Genomic DNA, 15,907 nt, shown 5'->3' on the forward strand with positions numbered 1-15,907 from the left:
TCTTATTAGATACATGCTTTGCAAAATTTTTCTCCTATTCTGCAGATTATCGTTTCACTTTAGATTTTTAAATATTAAAAAAAAATTCTTTATAGTGGAGGTAATTAGATGTATTGATTAATTTAATTTTTTTGGTAAGCACGCACTCTATCACTTGAGATAACCCCTACCAGTGTCATTTCACTTTCTTGATGATGTCCTTTGTAAAAAAAGGTTTAATTTAGATGAAGTCCAGTTTATCTGCTTTTTTCTTCTATCACTGGTGCTCCTGGTATTGTATCTAGGAAACCAAAGCCTATCCTAGGACCACAAAGATTTATACTGTATCTTCTTTTAAAAAGTTTGTACTTTTAGTTTTTACATTTCTGTCTGTGATCCATTTTGAATTAATTTTATTTGTAATATAAAATATGGGGGTCCAGATTCCAGATTCATTCTTTGCCTGCAGACACCCAGGTTTCCCTGCACCATTTGTTGAATAGACTATTCTTTCCATAGAGTGTTGTTGGCACCCTTGTGGAAAACTGACTGTAAATGTAAGTTTTTTCGCCCTGGGATTTTATTGTGTCTCATAGATTTATTTACACAAACTTATGCCAGTACCATACTGACTTAGTACTATATCTTTTTAGTACCCTTTAAAGTGAGTCCTCCCACTTTGCTCTGCTTCTTCAAGATTGTTTTGGCTGTCCTGGGCCCCTTGCACTTCCATATGAAATTTGGGTTAAATTTTTCAATTTTTGCAAAGAAGTCAGCTGGAATTTTGATAGTGTTTCTACTGAATTTGTAAATCACTTTGGGGAGTCTAACATTTTTAAAAATATTGTCTACCATTCCATCAACATGGGATGTCTTCCATATATGTAGATCTTTTAAAATTTTTTGGTGATACTTCAAAATATTCAATGTACAAATCTTGTAAATTTTTGTTAAATGTATCTCACTTTATTTTTAATGCTGTTGTAAATGGAAAGGCTGAGCTTCTTGAGGGTAGGACTATATATCTATTTGTTTATTTCTAGGATTTCTATGCAGCAAATACCGTAAGTTTATATTTGTTACATAAATCTATCCACAACTCTTCCCACCCCCGTGTTATAAGAAACCAAGACCCAGGTTAAGCTACCTGAACAACTATGTGGAATTGAGAAATGAGACCCTTGGGTGGGGCTTTGTGCAGATGATACTGAGAGCTTATTTAAGATGGCTTCATCTTAATTTCTTTTAAACAACACTTTCGGTGTAGTCAGATACATTAAGAACATGCCCTTTTGATGTGCAGAGGAGCTAAGACTATTATCAAATAATTTCTAGAGAGAGTGTTGTACTTGAAATCTAATTTGCATCAATCTTTGAAGATTTATGTTTCAGGAGTTTTGAATAAAGAACACCTGTCTTTATTCATTAGTGACAAATGCTCAAGCAACTTGTAATAGTCTGAGAAACTGCCCCGCCCCGTAGTGCTGGGTGGCTGCAGCTGTAACCGGAGTCAGGGCTTACCTTTCCCAGTATGCTTGTGCTGATCTGCTCAAAGGGGTTCCTCCAACAGTGTGTCTGTAGTCTGTTGGACATAGCCATAAAACATTGAGTTAAGGTAGCTGGAATGCATTATATTCTTATTAATAATAAGTAAGCACATATTGAGTGCTTACTGTATGTTGGGAATTGTCCCTCAGCCTCACATGAATATTATTTCTCTTAAAACCTCACATATTTCCTTGTTATTCTCACTTTACAGATAAGGAGACTGAGAATTAAGTCTTCTCTCTTTTGGGTGGAGCTCATTATCAATGACGAGAAGTTGTAAGGAAAAAGATATTGATTCATCCTGAGAAATCATTTTTCTGAGAGTCAGCAGTGAAGAGGGTGGACAGTGAAGAAGGTGATCATTGTTTGATTGAGAAGAGAACCGGGTTGTACGGAGTCAGCATCCCTATCCTGGACACAGCCAGTGTATAGCTGCGTGGTGGGTGAGGCGGCGAGGCCGCGCACGAAACGCGGATGCCCGGCCATTGGGCTGTGCTCAGGACCGGTGGGGCTTTATCCTAAGGGCAGTGGACAGTCATTGACAGATTTTAAGTAGGGGAAAGGGGTGCTCTCCTAGATCACTTTTGTCTTGTAGAATGCTTAGAAACATTTAGAAGGCTCAGCAGGAGGTGATGTGATGAGTCAGATTAGGGTGGCTGCCAGGTGTAGGAGTGTAGAATTTTCAAGTGGTTTTCAGTCCCAGTTTTGTGGCTCAGTAGCCGTGTCACTTTGGATAATGGACTCAAGGAAGTGAAACAATTTATCTAATCAATAAATGCAGTGATGTACCGACCTCCCAGGACTGCTGTGGAGATCCAGTGAGATAATGTGTGCACAGTGTGCAGCATGGTACCCAGCACAGAGTCAGTGCTGAGTTAGTGCCAGTGAGTATCTGGTAGGACAGGTATGGGTGGTGGGACTCGGTGACTGAGGAAATCTGGGCCCTGAAGGAGGGGTCCATTCACATCTGTGAGTGATGGGCCTGAGCTCGGAGAGGCAGAGAGACCTTGCCCCCCGACCAGGGGCCCTGGGCAGGACGGCTATGGGAGGAGAACCGTGAAGTCAGCTCTTTGCAGGTGGAGTTGTAGTTGCCCTTGAGAAATCTAAGTGCAATGTCACGTGCTCAAAGAGGAGGTCTGGGCCCAGGCTGTGAATTTTCCTATAATCTTAATCCCTGAGGACGCTGAGGTATTGATCACTGAACGTGAAGGCATATTTTACAGGACAAGTGAATAGTAGTATCATCTCTGTCATCAAAGCTCATGCCTCTTTATTCATCACCCACTTTGCTAATTGGATACTTACAGAGCTCAATTCACCGACCTCCCCTGGGCTCAGGCTCCACAGTAAAGAGCTGGTGAGCCTCCCTCCTTTCCAGAAGATGACACATTATGCTGGTATCTTTCTGTACCTCGCCAGACTTAGAATTTTAGTTTGTTGAATTAATTCTATATTCTGTTAGCCATCTCCTGACAAGAGAGACGTTTTACCTCATGGTCATATTTCAATTAGCTGTTACTGAGAATTGCTGATCTGATCCATAGAGTAATTATTATATTAACCTTGTAGAGTATTTATCATTTTTCTGTCTTTGCCCTTTAATTTTGTATGCCCTTTCTCTATCCTTTTTGGGGCCTTAATTTTTTTTAATTAAAAGATGTCTGTTTGCAGTTAAGAAAACAAAAGAAAAAATACACATGATAGCTAAACTTAGAAAATAACTAGTGTGTTTTCTGTCTCGGCAATGGAGGGTTGTAGAAACTTGTGAAAACCTTCATTACATAAATTTCTTAAAATGCGGATTAAGAAATAAAACCTTCCTTCCTCATCTTTCAAGCTGCACAGCTAATTGTCAAGAAAGTGAGGGGAAATCCTCAGAAGCCAAGACAAACCAGAAAGCAGGGATTCTGGGTAATACATGAGCCTTAGAAGCCCTGGGGTGCCTGTTGGCTCCTGTACTGAATTTCAGTTGCCTTGACAGGAGGGTAGGAGGTGAGCCCGTAGCCTCTCACACTGGGAGTTGGATGACTGATCATATGTAAAGCCAAGCCCATCCCGAGAAGCATGGTTTACTAAAGGGTGAACTAGGGAAAAAAATTTCCTCAAAGCAAGACAGTAGGGAAAGTCAATTTTGTTGGAAGAGGGGAAAAATAACAAATCCAAAGTAAGGATATAGTTTAAAGCTCTTCTTGCATGAGAGTGACCACAAACTCCTGGCAGAGAAGCAGAGCTACTCCTGGAATGAGAAGCTGTGTTTTGAATGGATTAGTGAACAGCCATTCCGAAAAAGGCCTCCAGAGTATTGTGGATCAAGATACTTGAATGCAAACACCTCTCTTCCAAGGTCTCATTCAAATAACCGGAAATGTTTTAAAGGAAAGAAGCCACAATCATATTTCTGTTTATTGACATTACTATATGCTAGGAATTCAGAGGTATCTATGGAGTTGACTCCTCATTTATGGACCTTACTTTCTCTTTGGGGAGAAAAACTGACATAGTTGGGAAGCTTGGTAGAGGGAGGTGTTAGTCTCTTGCAATTAGCCAGGAGAGGAGATTAAGAAAGCTGTGAAGGGTGGGTGAACGTTTTAGCTGAGGACAGACAGTCTTGTTCAGTTAGCTTTTAATTGCAGGCTCAATGAGCTGTCACTGTAGGGAATAGATCTCACGGAGGATGGGCTTAGCCCAGGCCTCTTTAGAATGGACACGTGAAACTGGAGAAAGACAATCAAATCTGTGCAGACATTAAAGTTCACTTGAACATGCTCCATCACTGAGCCAAAGATAGGACAAATATGCAGCACTTCTTAAGGACAGAGGAGTGGTTTCTAAGGTTCTCCAAGAATGAATCCCAGGGAACCGGGATGGCCAGTTGTCAAACTGTGACTTTGCTCTTTGGACGGTGTACCCACCAAGGGTATTGGTATAGGTTTCCATTTCTCTATAATACATGTCAGGTGATGAGGACGTGGGCACAAGTATTTGACACCTTGTCGAGGCGAATTTGGTTACCTGCCTAGAAGCACTGGCACATCTATGGCTGCGTCATACATCTTGCCGCCCATCCCGTTCCTCGGCTCAGTGATCATGGCAGAGTGGTCCCTTGTTCCCCTGTCCGTCTCCTCTGTGACATCATAACCGACGAAAAGACCGGAGCGTATTAACGTGGTTTTCTTAAAGTCAAAGGATCAGATCAAATATGGAGTCAGATTTGTTCTTTCCTATTTCAGTAGTGCCATGAAGAAGGCAGTTTTGGCAGCTTATTGTAGGGCCCTGGAGGATTTCTCTCTCAGCCTCTGGGCACCTTTATTGAAAACCCTTCATAGCTGTCTAGCGTGCTGTAAAACCACTCCACCTGTTTTGCCCTGAAGATGTGTTCAGTTTATAACTCATCTATACTCCTTGGAAAACAACTCAATAAAAACTCAGTTGGTTTTCCACCAGCCATGGGCAGGGGTGGGGTATACCTTGTTATTATTTCATAAAATAATAATAACAATAACAATAATAATAGTAATAATAATAATAAATAATTATAATAAAAGAAGTCTTAAAACAGCACTGGGCCCATAGGAGAGAGTCAATAAATGCTTCCTGGCTTAAGTCAAAAGTGATGACTCAGTAATTCCATGGCTGCTGTATTTGCTGAGCTAATAACTCCTTTGCTCCATTACACATTTTTTTTAACTGAAAAAGAAATACATGCAAATGGTTAAACAAATTCAAACAGAGCACAAAAATACACAAGTGAAAGAAGTTTACCCTCATCCTCTGTTCTTCCAGCCCTCCCTGGAGATGCCACTGTTTACTAACCTTTGGATGCTTTTCCAGATATGGTATACACACTCCCAAATATGTATGTAAATTCCTTTAAAGTTTTAGTTATTTTTAACTTAAAGGGATTTAAATCCTCAAGTGGCTTCTGCCCGTGTAATAGAACAGAACAAATCTGACTGCATATTAGATCTTTTCATTTGAGTTTAACCCTATGCTCTGTCTCCTAGGCTTCATCTTGCATGTAAAACAATGTTGCTTAGAGCCTGAAATATACAGGAGAGCCTATTCTAAAGGCTCTGACCTTTAAGGATATTTAACACTTTTACATTCATAAAAAGATAACAAATTACAGAATAGAAAATAACGTTTGTTTTGTTGGAGGTTTACAGAGATTTGACCCAGGCAGATAGCTGGAAGAACAGAAGATTCTAACAAGAAGGAATTCCTACACCAGGAAGATTGCAACAACCAAGCACGTAGGAAAGGAGCCTGAATTCTGACTTGGGGAGATTGTTTTCCAAGACATTATTTTGCCATCTAGGTCTAAAGAGACTTGCTATTCCTTGCCCCAACACTTGGTCTCCCAACTTATTGGCCTGTCCTGCACTGAGGAGAATGAATTTGGAATCGGTAACACTCCTATCTACCTAGCAAGCTGGGCACTGGAACTGAGTGTTAGGGAAACAACAGGCCAGCCAAGAAACAAGCACCACTGGGAGGGTTGGCGTACTCAGAATTATTATGCCGGCGGGCTCAGAGGGGATTCTGCTCCGAAGTTCTGAGCAACTCCAAGACATGCACATGAGGTTTTAAAGGGTTAATTACAAGTTAGGGGTATTAGCCAATAAGGCTCAAACAACAAAAAGCAAGAAATCAGTACACTGGAGCTTATCAACTTGTAATAGATCACGTTACTGACACCTGTTGAGGTTGGATTTATGAGTTAGCTTGTTAGCCCACTAAACTGACACTAAACTTCAGATTTACGAGTTAGCCCAGCAGAATTTAGATCAATAAACCGACACTTATCCCACTTAGATTTGTGACTTAGCTTGTTAGCCCAGCTGGGCTTTTCCTTTACATGATGATAGCTCTCCCAAACCCAGGAAATTACTGTGAGCCCTTGATGGTTCCACTAGGCTGCGGTGTGGTTTACCCAGGAGGGATGGGGACTGTGCACCAACACTCAGGCAGTCTGCTCTGTCTGGGGTTCTGATCTTGTACCACCCCGCTCCCCGCCAGCCCAACACCTGGGAGAGTGGAACTAAGGCAGAGATCATGCCTGACTGTTTCCCAGCGTGTAAAAGGGGAATAGGTACTCTTTCCAAGGTAGTTCTGAGCGACAACACCTGCGGGTGCTTGGTTCCCAGAGCAACAGAAAACCCAGCTCCGCGTGGGGGCAACGGGTGTGATACCCATAGGGGTTCTGCTGAAGCATCGGATGGAGGGCTGGATCAGAGAGGTAAAACATGAGCTGCGGGCCTTGAAGGGTAACAGAATGGTACAGAGGCAGGACTGCCGCCTCCTTCGGGGTGCCCCCAGAGGTAAAGCTTTTTCTCTCCATCTCCGCTAAGACCCTCCCCTCTCCAGATCCATCCCTTTTCTCTGCTCTTCCTGTCCATCTGTCTCTCTCCACTTTTCCCCTCCTCTCCTCCCCCTCCCATCTTCTCCCTCCTTCGTTGCCCCACCTTCTCTCGCAGAACCCAGAGTGGATCGCTGGCCCTCCTGCGCATGGGCAGTCGGTGCCAGCTGGACCACGGGTTGGAAGCTCCAGCTCCGAGCCGGGGATCGGCCCCAAAGGCTTCTCAGCTCTGTCGACCTGTAGGCTTTTAGCTCCTGCCCGGGGCCGGGGCATCTGGCTGTGGTAATGCAAGGTGGGGGTTCCCGGGAAAGGGGTCAGGCGGCTGCGGGATGGCGGTCGGCATGTCACAGCACCCCAGGGCGCCAGTCAGCCTGTGTTCAGCTGAATAGCTAGGGCCAGATCCCTCTGCCCGCTCCACATGCCCCGGCGCCCCGGCCACACCTGTCCATGGCCAGGGGTGCACCTGCCTCCTCTCACCCAGCCGGGATTCCCTCAGTCCGTTGCTGGCGTCCCCTTCCCCTCTCCCGCCCGCGAAACCTCTCCTCCCGGGCTGCCTCTCCTCGGCCGCCGGCCGGTCCCCGCCACTGGGCGGGCTGTGTCCCGGGTGGGCGGGGTCTGCGGACCCAAATGGGGGCGGGCGGCTGGGGCTGGGGTTGGCCGCCGAGCGGGGCTGCAGCCCGCGTTTCCACCAACCCCCCACCGCTTTCCCTGCCCCGCGACACCGGGGCTTCCCTTCTCTTCCTTTCCTGCTCCCTGAGGACAAGCTCAGTGGCGTGGGAGATGCTCCCTGGGCTGAGAGCCTCCGGCTGTAAAGCCCAGCTTCTGGTGGAGTGGGGAAATTGGATCCTCAGTGCTGAGCGAGCTTCTGTCTCCTCCCTCAGTGTTTCTGCCCCAGGTAAGTACCTTGAACACTTTCAGGTGTTATGATGGCGGTGCTTGTTGATGTCACGTGTTTTTATAGTGCCAGGGATTACAGTGTTGAAATCAGGGCTAGGTTCAGTTAAAAATGAGCTGAAGTCATGAAGCTGTGACATGCTCCTTCCTTCCTACTCCCAGGGTGAAACGTGTAATCGTCGATTTTAAAAAGATAGTTACAGTCCCTAACTAGCCCAGCCCAGCTAGGGTGCGTTAACAGGAACAGCACCACCAGAGGCGTTGGAGACCCAGGGACATTGAAGTCCTAAAGAGCTCCTGGCACAGTTTGGTTTGTTTTGGTTTTTTGTTTTTATTAAATCGTGGGGCAGACTACTAGTATAGAGGGAAAAATAATTTTCAGGAAATATTTTTTCATATAACAGCTTCATTGTGATATTGTTCACACACCATGAAGTCCATCCATTTAAATGGTACAATTCAGCAACTTTTAGCATACTCACAGTTGTGCAACAATTATTATTCCAGAACGTTTTCATCACATCAGAAAGACCAGTGGAAATGAGTGACATACCCACCCCTCCCCAGTGGTGTTTCTAAATAAGTTTCATGACTATTCCTGACCATAAATTAACTTGTTACATTCCATGAAATATCTGGTAGGAATTCTAATCAGAATTGCAATGAATCTGTGTATCAAAACAGGAAGAATTAATGTCTTTATGGCATAAATTTCTTCTACACATGACTATAACTGGGACCGTATCTTTTCATCTCTCCAGAGCCTGGCCCATGGGAAGTCCTCACTAAATGTTGGGCTTGTGAATGATGAGATTCTATACATCGTTAGTTGCTCCTGTAGCCTTTCACAGAAGAGAAAAGTAACCTCAGTGAAGCCAAATGACTGTCTGATGGTCAGAAAGAGTGACATCCAGTGCTGGAGAGATCCAGTGGACTTGGTGCTTGCAACCAGGATTCTCCAGGACCTACAGCTAAGAGGATTACAGTATTCTTTTTTTTTTCTTAATGGCGTTGCTTTTATTTTTACTTTTTTTTTAATTTATTTTTTATTGAAATGTAGTCAAGTTACAATGTTAGTTTCAGGTGTACAGCAGAGATTCAGTTATCAACATATGCATATGTATATACATATGTATTAGATTGTTTTTAGTAGAACTCATTACAAGAAATTGAATATAGTTCCCTGTGCTATATAGTAGGTCCTTGTCATTTATTTTATATTTGTTAACGTGTATCTGTTAATCCGCCCTTTCCTGCCTGCTAAGCACAGTTTGCTTTCTATGTCCATGAGTCCATTTCTAGCAGCACCATTTTTCCTAGTAATATATGCTCTTTGGCTGCTTTCAGTTACAGTAATTCCATGTTATCTGTGAGCGCTTTTCTTCTGGTGGCCTTTATGTGGTTTGCACACGTGGTAATAGAGATCTGTATTTGGGAGAACTCCAGGCTTAGTGTAGTCCCTGGTACAGAGTGCCCACTGAGTTGTTTATTGAACTGGGAAAAAAACAGTAAATGTTGGAATTTCCACTATGGTTGAGACTTCCAGGTTTCTGTAACCAGTTTACCCCACCTAATTATTGGCTGCCCCCATACTGGGTAATTTGGTGGAAATTCATTGTATGGTGGTGTAGAGACGGGGCCTTGTATGCTTCTTCTCTTTCCGTTTTCTAAGGCTCATTCTCCTGGGCCTTCCACATTCTCCCCCAGCAGTGCCCAGGGCTGGCTTGGTGCTGCGCTGAGGCAATATTTGTTAATAAGGCCCTTTCCTCATCTCTTCTGACCCTCCGTTTCTTTATCTGCACAATGAGGGCTTAGACTAGATAAGTGCTTTTCAGTTTCTTTTAAGCCATGTTTCCTTTGAGAAACAGAAAATGCAAATCTCTCCTCCCATCCCAACACTTTAGATTTTGTTACTTCCTGCAAGGAGGGACATAGCTCTTTGTGGAAAATTGATGTGATTGTGATTCCAGGTGGCACAGAAAAGACTCTTCAGAGATTTATTGCAGGGAGAGGGCAGAAAAGGGGCAGTATGTCACACTTTCTAGTGTGAGCACTGAAGCAGGGCCTTGGATTTAAATATGGTGTCTGTCGTGGTCTCTCTTTAATCTTGCACAATGTGACAAACCTCTCTACCTCAGTTTCTTGATGTGTCAAGTTGGGGTGATAATATTTTAAGGCTTTTGTGAAACATTATACACATAATCTATTTGTGTCTCAGTAGAATCAAGACCTGCAAGGGATTCAGGGATTTAAAAAAAAAAAAAATCTTGCCCATAGCACTATGTCGCTGTGCATTTTAAATCTCCTGGAGGGTGATGGTTGAGTCTAAAGTCCATCGTGGGACAGGTGGCCCATAGTTCTCTATGCCCCAGATTGCCCCCTCCTCCCCAGTCCTCTTCCTCAGTCCAGGATGAAGTTCCCTAGTAGATTTACACAGAGGTCTTTTGGAAATGTCTTTTCATTTTATTGTTTCACCAAGAAGGGCTGCCATCATGATTTCTGTGGTCAGGTTTTGAAGGGCTGCCATCATGATGTCTAGTCAGGTGAAGGCTATGCAATTGGGAGTTTCTATTTAATAAAAAGAAAAAAATTACAAATAGAAAATTAGAACAAGGGTGGTGACAGGGGCTCTTGGAATTGAGCACCATTAGCTTTGTTAGCTTCAGATGCAGTGGCCTCTTGCCACGAGGACCCATCCTCTTGCTCTGAAGTTGGAGGGACCACTGGGTTGAGTGGGAATGTTAACTGAGTGTATCTCATGTGCTGGGCATTGTCCTATTTTTTCTGTGTGTTCCTTTTTTGAGACAGTGAGCAAATTTAACCTCAATAGCTTCTTTAAAAAAGTAGAAATTTTATTTTGAGTTATAATTTAGATTCCCATGTAGTTGTAAGAGATAATATGGAGAGGGCCTATGGAGGTAAGGACCTGCTATGTGTCCCCAACTATGCACCAAAGATGCCAGAAGACACAGCATTCCCACTCAGTGAATTTATAGCTTGGACTGTGAGCAGCTCTTCAGAGGAAGAAACAGTGCCTAGTTTATCTCTGTGACCCATAGTTGGGACTAGCAGAAAGTCAGTGCTCAAAGTTTTATCTGATTCAGCTGTTTGCCTACAACTGCCTCTGACACCCCCCACCAACGCCGCCCCCAGAGGCTGCTAAGAAAATTTTCCCAGTTTTCCTTAATGGTTCCATCTTTCAAAGCTGGGGTACGATTCATTACTGACTCACTAAAAATTTGAGGTTTGTGTTATTGCCATCATTTCTATTCACGATTAAACTGGGGCTTAAAGAAGCACACACGCCTGCCCAGGTCACCCACATGATTAGTGTAGAGACGGGTGGAACGTGGGCTTGGGATTTCCAAGCAGTACCATTATGATGGTCTGTGGCAGGGAGCAGCATTCACTTTGCTTGTTTATTCATTCATTCAACAAACGTTTATTGAGTAACCTCTTTGGGTCAGATGCTTTCATAGGGTTATCTGATTCTTCAGCAGTACTGAGAATCATGTAATATTTACTTTTTTTTAAATCTGAGAAAATTAGCTCTGAGAGGTTATAACCCCCAGAAGGAAATATAGCTCATAAAGTAGGGATAGTAAATTTGTAGTCACCCCTTTTTATGCAGGTGGTACCCTAGGCATTTTATATTTGCAAACTTCCATAATCCAGATATATTCTTGTAAGGCAAGGATTATTTTTTTTTTAATTGAAGTATAGTCAAGTTTACAATGTTGTGTAAATTGCAAGGTGGTTTTTGAATTTTGAATTAAAAAGTATTTTTTGAGAAGGGTAATTAGGTTTCTTTATTTGTTTCGTTTATTAAAATGAGGTACTGGGACCTCGTACATGATAAGCATGTGCTCTACCACTGAACTGTACCCTCCTCCACAAGGCAAGTTTTCTTATCCATTATTCTGCAGCTTAGGGGTTCAAATAAATTGGAATTGAAATCCAGATCTTTTGCTCCTACTGTTGTCCTTTTCTTTATATTCTGCTGAAGGGGGTTGCAGAAAGCAGTTCCTTTTTTCATTTCTTTATTACGCATTTTTGAGCAGTGACTTTGCATCAGGGCCTTGCTAGGTGCTTTGAAACAGAAAACAAGAAATGACCCTTCTCTGCAGGGGCAGGAAGCCTAGACCAAAAGCTGGGTAAAGTGATCCGTGCTACGGTAGCTATGTGCAGGCTCTGAAGGACAAACTGTACCCCTGGATTTGCTTGGGCTTCCCCTGCCTTCTGGCTGGTACAAACCAGGTCACCGCAACCCAGAGGCGCCCGCAGCCCACAGCACAATATTTACCTCGATATCCTCTCCCCTCTCGGCAGGGCCTGCAACATGAGCATCCCTGACTACGTGCAGTGTGCTGAGGACTATGAGACTTTTCCTGTGGTGGTCAAACCAGTGGGGATCATCTCAGAGGAGAATTTCTTTTGCATCTATAAGCGAATCTCTTTGGTGAGCCAGATCAGCCCGTGCAGCTCCCAGGGCACACTCTGTATGCACTACAGGCATCACTATGCGCCCAAGAATGGATGGAGCTGCTTCCAGACCCATCTCAAGGTTGTGGGCCTTGTCACCATTACCGACTGCCTCTCGGCCAAGGCCTTTGAGAAGCTCCACGTGCAGAGGAGCTGTATGGCACCATGCTTAATGACTCTCAACTCTTTGTCTTTGTGCTGCATGGGGAGGTAGCTGAGCAGCCGCGCACCAACGTGGCCTTCAATCTACGAGGACTGCAGGGTGGTGGAGAAGAGGATTGAGGACTTCACTGAGTCACTCTTCATCTTGCTCAAGTCTAAGTGGCTGGATGGGGCCCCCGACAATTCTGGGGACAAGATCCCACTCCTCTGCATCCTGTTTGAGAAGGAGGACTTCATGGGACTGGACACAGACAGCAGGTAATTTACCTGGCAGCCCGTCCGCCCTGGTTCTGTGCCAGGTTGCTTCCCTACATCCAGAAAGGGGTCAGCAAGGAAGAGGGCTGTCTAGTAGCCAAGGGTGGAGGGAAGTGCAGCCCACCGGTTTAGAGACATTTAAAAGTGAATCTGCCCTTGTTTCAGAGAGATCCTTTCAGTGATAGTGTTAGAGCACTTACTCCTGCTTTTCAGCCAGGACCCTGGTGGGACCCCTGGAGTTGCTGTTCAATAGAGTAGCCACAGCCAATGATGCTAGGAGCACTGGGGAGAAGGCTGGTCTGAGCTGAGATGTGCTGTAGTTCAAATGCACATGAGACGCTGAGGCTTGTCTACTAAAAGCATATAAACTATCTTGTTACTTCCTCTATGGATTACATGTCAAAATGATAGTATTTTACATACAGTAGATTATGTAAGATATGTTCTTAAAATCAGTTTCTAGTACTTGTTTTTTGTTTGTTGGTTTGTTTCTTTGTTTACATTTTTAAATGTGGCAACTGGGAAACTTTCTTTACATGGCTCTCATTTCATTTCTTTTGGGCAGCCTTTCCTGGGACAGTCTCATCCCTTTGCTTATAGATGAGATGCTGAATCCCGAGAGGCAGAAAGAGGCACTGGTTGAGCTGGCTTGGAGCCAGAGTCTCCTGCCTCCCAGGCTCAGCACCTGTTCTGCTCAGGCCCTCTCTTCCTGCCCGACAGGCAGCATGCCATGTTAGGACATCAGAAACACCGCCAGGGACCTCCGAATGAACTCCTTATGCAGGGAAAGGCGTATCACGGAGTATGGGAAAGAGCAGAGAAATGTTCATCCTCACTTTGTCCCTGTGATTAAGTCAACGGCCCCACTTTGCCTCGGAATTACAGACGAGCTCTTCTGGGCTGCCTAACCCCCCAACTTCTGCTCCGTTTCCCCGTGTATCTATTGTGCTGTCCCTCGGGCAGAAGAGGGTGAGATGCCTTTGCCGGGAGGTGGTCCCCCTTTGCTGGGGAGAGTGAGGGAATCTGTGTACCCCCGGCCTACGGCCTCGGTCCTTTTGTCTGGAGAGGGCTCATGGCGGTCCCACAGGTGATGGTCGGACGACCTGGCACGTGCTGCCGGGCCCGCTGTGGAGGCGGTGCTCTGTGATTCTTGAACTTAACTAAGATCAGATTCTACTTTCTGGTTGTTGGTAAGTTGGAGGAGAAGATGCCAGAGAATTGATAAAAAGAATATCCAGATCAGCCCTGTGAGTGATAGGCAAGAGGACCCGAGTCCCACCTGCGTGAGGTGCCTACCGGGCTCTGGATGTATTTCCTGTTCCTCCCGGACATGCTTAAGTAAGGGGCAAGGCATGTCGTGGCCATGATCTGTTCTTGTCCTCACAGGGCCCTGTGATCTACATGCCCGCGCTCCTCATCTGCTCCTTGGAGATGAGGTGTCAGGTTTAGGAGCCTGGGGACTGCTGAGGGCACAGCTACCCACCGTGCTACACCGAGGCTGGCTCCGTTCACCTCACATGTCACCACCTGCTGATCCCCCAGGCATCAGTCAAGGTAGGTGCATCGGTGCAACGTAAGCAGGGACCACCTTCTCCCCCTGGACAGACTGGTGGGTGAGCAGTGGAAGACTGGAGCCCTGCCCCAGCCCCCAGGCCAGTGCCTCCTCTTTTGTCACAGGAGGCACTGGTGACATTTTTGCTCAGCAACTGCTTGGCTCTGGGTCTGCGGACCCACCAGAGGATTCCTGCTTGTTTTTGCCTTTTGAAGTCTGCCCGTGGGATTTGGAGGAGTAGCTGGATATGTGCTTAGCCCATAGTGGTTGACACTGTCACCATTGTTTACCCAGAACCTCGTGTACCAGGCATGGCTCCCGGCATCAAAATATAGCAGCGCATTAAACCTCCCTCCTGGTGCGTCTGTCTGTTTTGGTACCGTAAGGTCTCAGCCAGCATCTTAACGTCAGTGAGATAACGCGGCCAGTGAGCTAGGATCAAGCACGTTCTCCTCCAGTCACTTTTACTCCAATGTTGCTTTTACTATTCTGCAGACATTAATTTTTTAAACAATGCTTTGGTACAGGAACAGAGCCTAATTCTCTCCTGCTACTCTTGGTGGAAGTGCGTAAAACTGTCCAGCCTGAAATGTGACCACAATTTGTAGCTTAAGACCTGCCTAGACCAATGTATGTGGAGTTTTGGTTAGGGGCGCTGACCACGTTGGGGTCCCCCGGCAGCGCCGCCCCCTCAGGCCCCTGCTCTCCCTGGAGCAGGAGGTGAGGGTGGGTCTCACCATCCCCACGTCCCTGGCCTCACACACTCACGTAAATTCTTGTACGTGCTGTCAAAGTCATTTTTGTTCTTGTGTGTTTCTAATTTTCTCTTGTTTCTCTTTTCATTTTTCTTTATTCCTTTTTCTCTTGTACTGCCCTGTGAGCATGTTGTTGCGTCTGAAAATGTGGCTGTGCACACCCTGCATTGGAAATAGCTAGATCGCCCTCCGTGCTGTCTCCATCGCTTTAAAAACCAAAAACTTAACAGCTGCCTTAATCCATGTATTATCCTTGTCATCTTTTTATTTTCTAATTTTTTTTAGCACATCACCCACTGGTGTTTGATACCTCTTAAAATCCTTGCTTTAAGAAACCAGTTTGGTCCTCCTTATATTTGGTGACAAATGCGCCCTTATTAAATTTGTTTGATTGTTTTGAAGAAGTGAGATGCGAATTCATTTAGGCGGCTGCTGAGGGATGTTTTTCATGGAGTATTTAAACTTGTAAAGTCATATTCTGCAGCATCTTGCTACATTACTTCTTTTACACAAACGTGCTTGGCACTCGGTTACTGGCTGTCGCTGTGTGACGCGCGTGACAGCGCTGCCTGGCCGGCGGTCACTGGTGAGGGAGAGGCAGGCTCGGGGGTGAGCAGCTGTTGGAGGAAGCAGTCACCGTTTTGTTATTTAATTTTTTTTTTTTTTTGCATTTTACTTCCCGTGCCATTTACTTTACTTTGCCTTCATAAAGGGGCAGAAGTTGGTCTAAATTCCATGCCACTCTTTTGTTCCCTTTACGAGGCTAGTTTTTCTGAGTATCAGGACAACATGCCCTTCTCCTAAGTAGCTGGCTCACCTGGATCTGGTGGACATAGGGACTGCTAAAGGGGACCGTAGCTTCCACACTGCTCCAGCCAGTGGGCATTCAGAGCCGGGTCTGTGGTTTGCCTCAGCAGCCGT

The 15,907-nt window shown here is 45.1% G+C and overlaps 1 protein-coding gene across 30 annotated transcripts in view; it reads left to right on the forward strand.

The window, feature by feature from the left end:
* The window catches only part of LOC141579332 (uncharacterized), a 147,208-nt gene that overhangs the window by 78,545 nt on the left and 52,756 nt on the right, over nt 1-15,907 (forward strand). For 27 of the 30 annotated variants that reach the window (XR_012510491.1, XR_012510493.1, XR_012510483.1 and 24 more), the window contains 4 exons: nt 1,739-7,178; nt 7,645-7,781; nt 12,110-12,682; nt 14,066-14,233. The gene's annotated coding sequence lies outside the window, so the exon portion shown is untranslated. The remainder of the gene's footprint in view (nt 1-1,738; nt 7,179-7,644; nt 7,782-12,109; nt 12,683-14,065; nt 14,234-15,907) is intronic. The other 3 variants (XR_012510473.1, XR_012510481.1, XR_012510476.1) reach the window with 3 other exon arrangements.

Source organism: Camelus bactrianus, chromosome 12, assembly GCF_048773025.1.
Source record: "Camelus bactrianus isolate YW-2024 breed Bactrian camel chromosome 12, ASM4877302v1, whole genome shotgun sequence".
NCBI classification, from domain to species: domain Eukaryota; kingdom Metazoa; phylum Chordata; class Mammalia; order Artiodactyla; family Camelidae; genus Camelus; species Camelus bactrianus.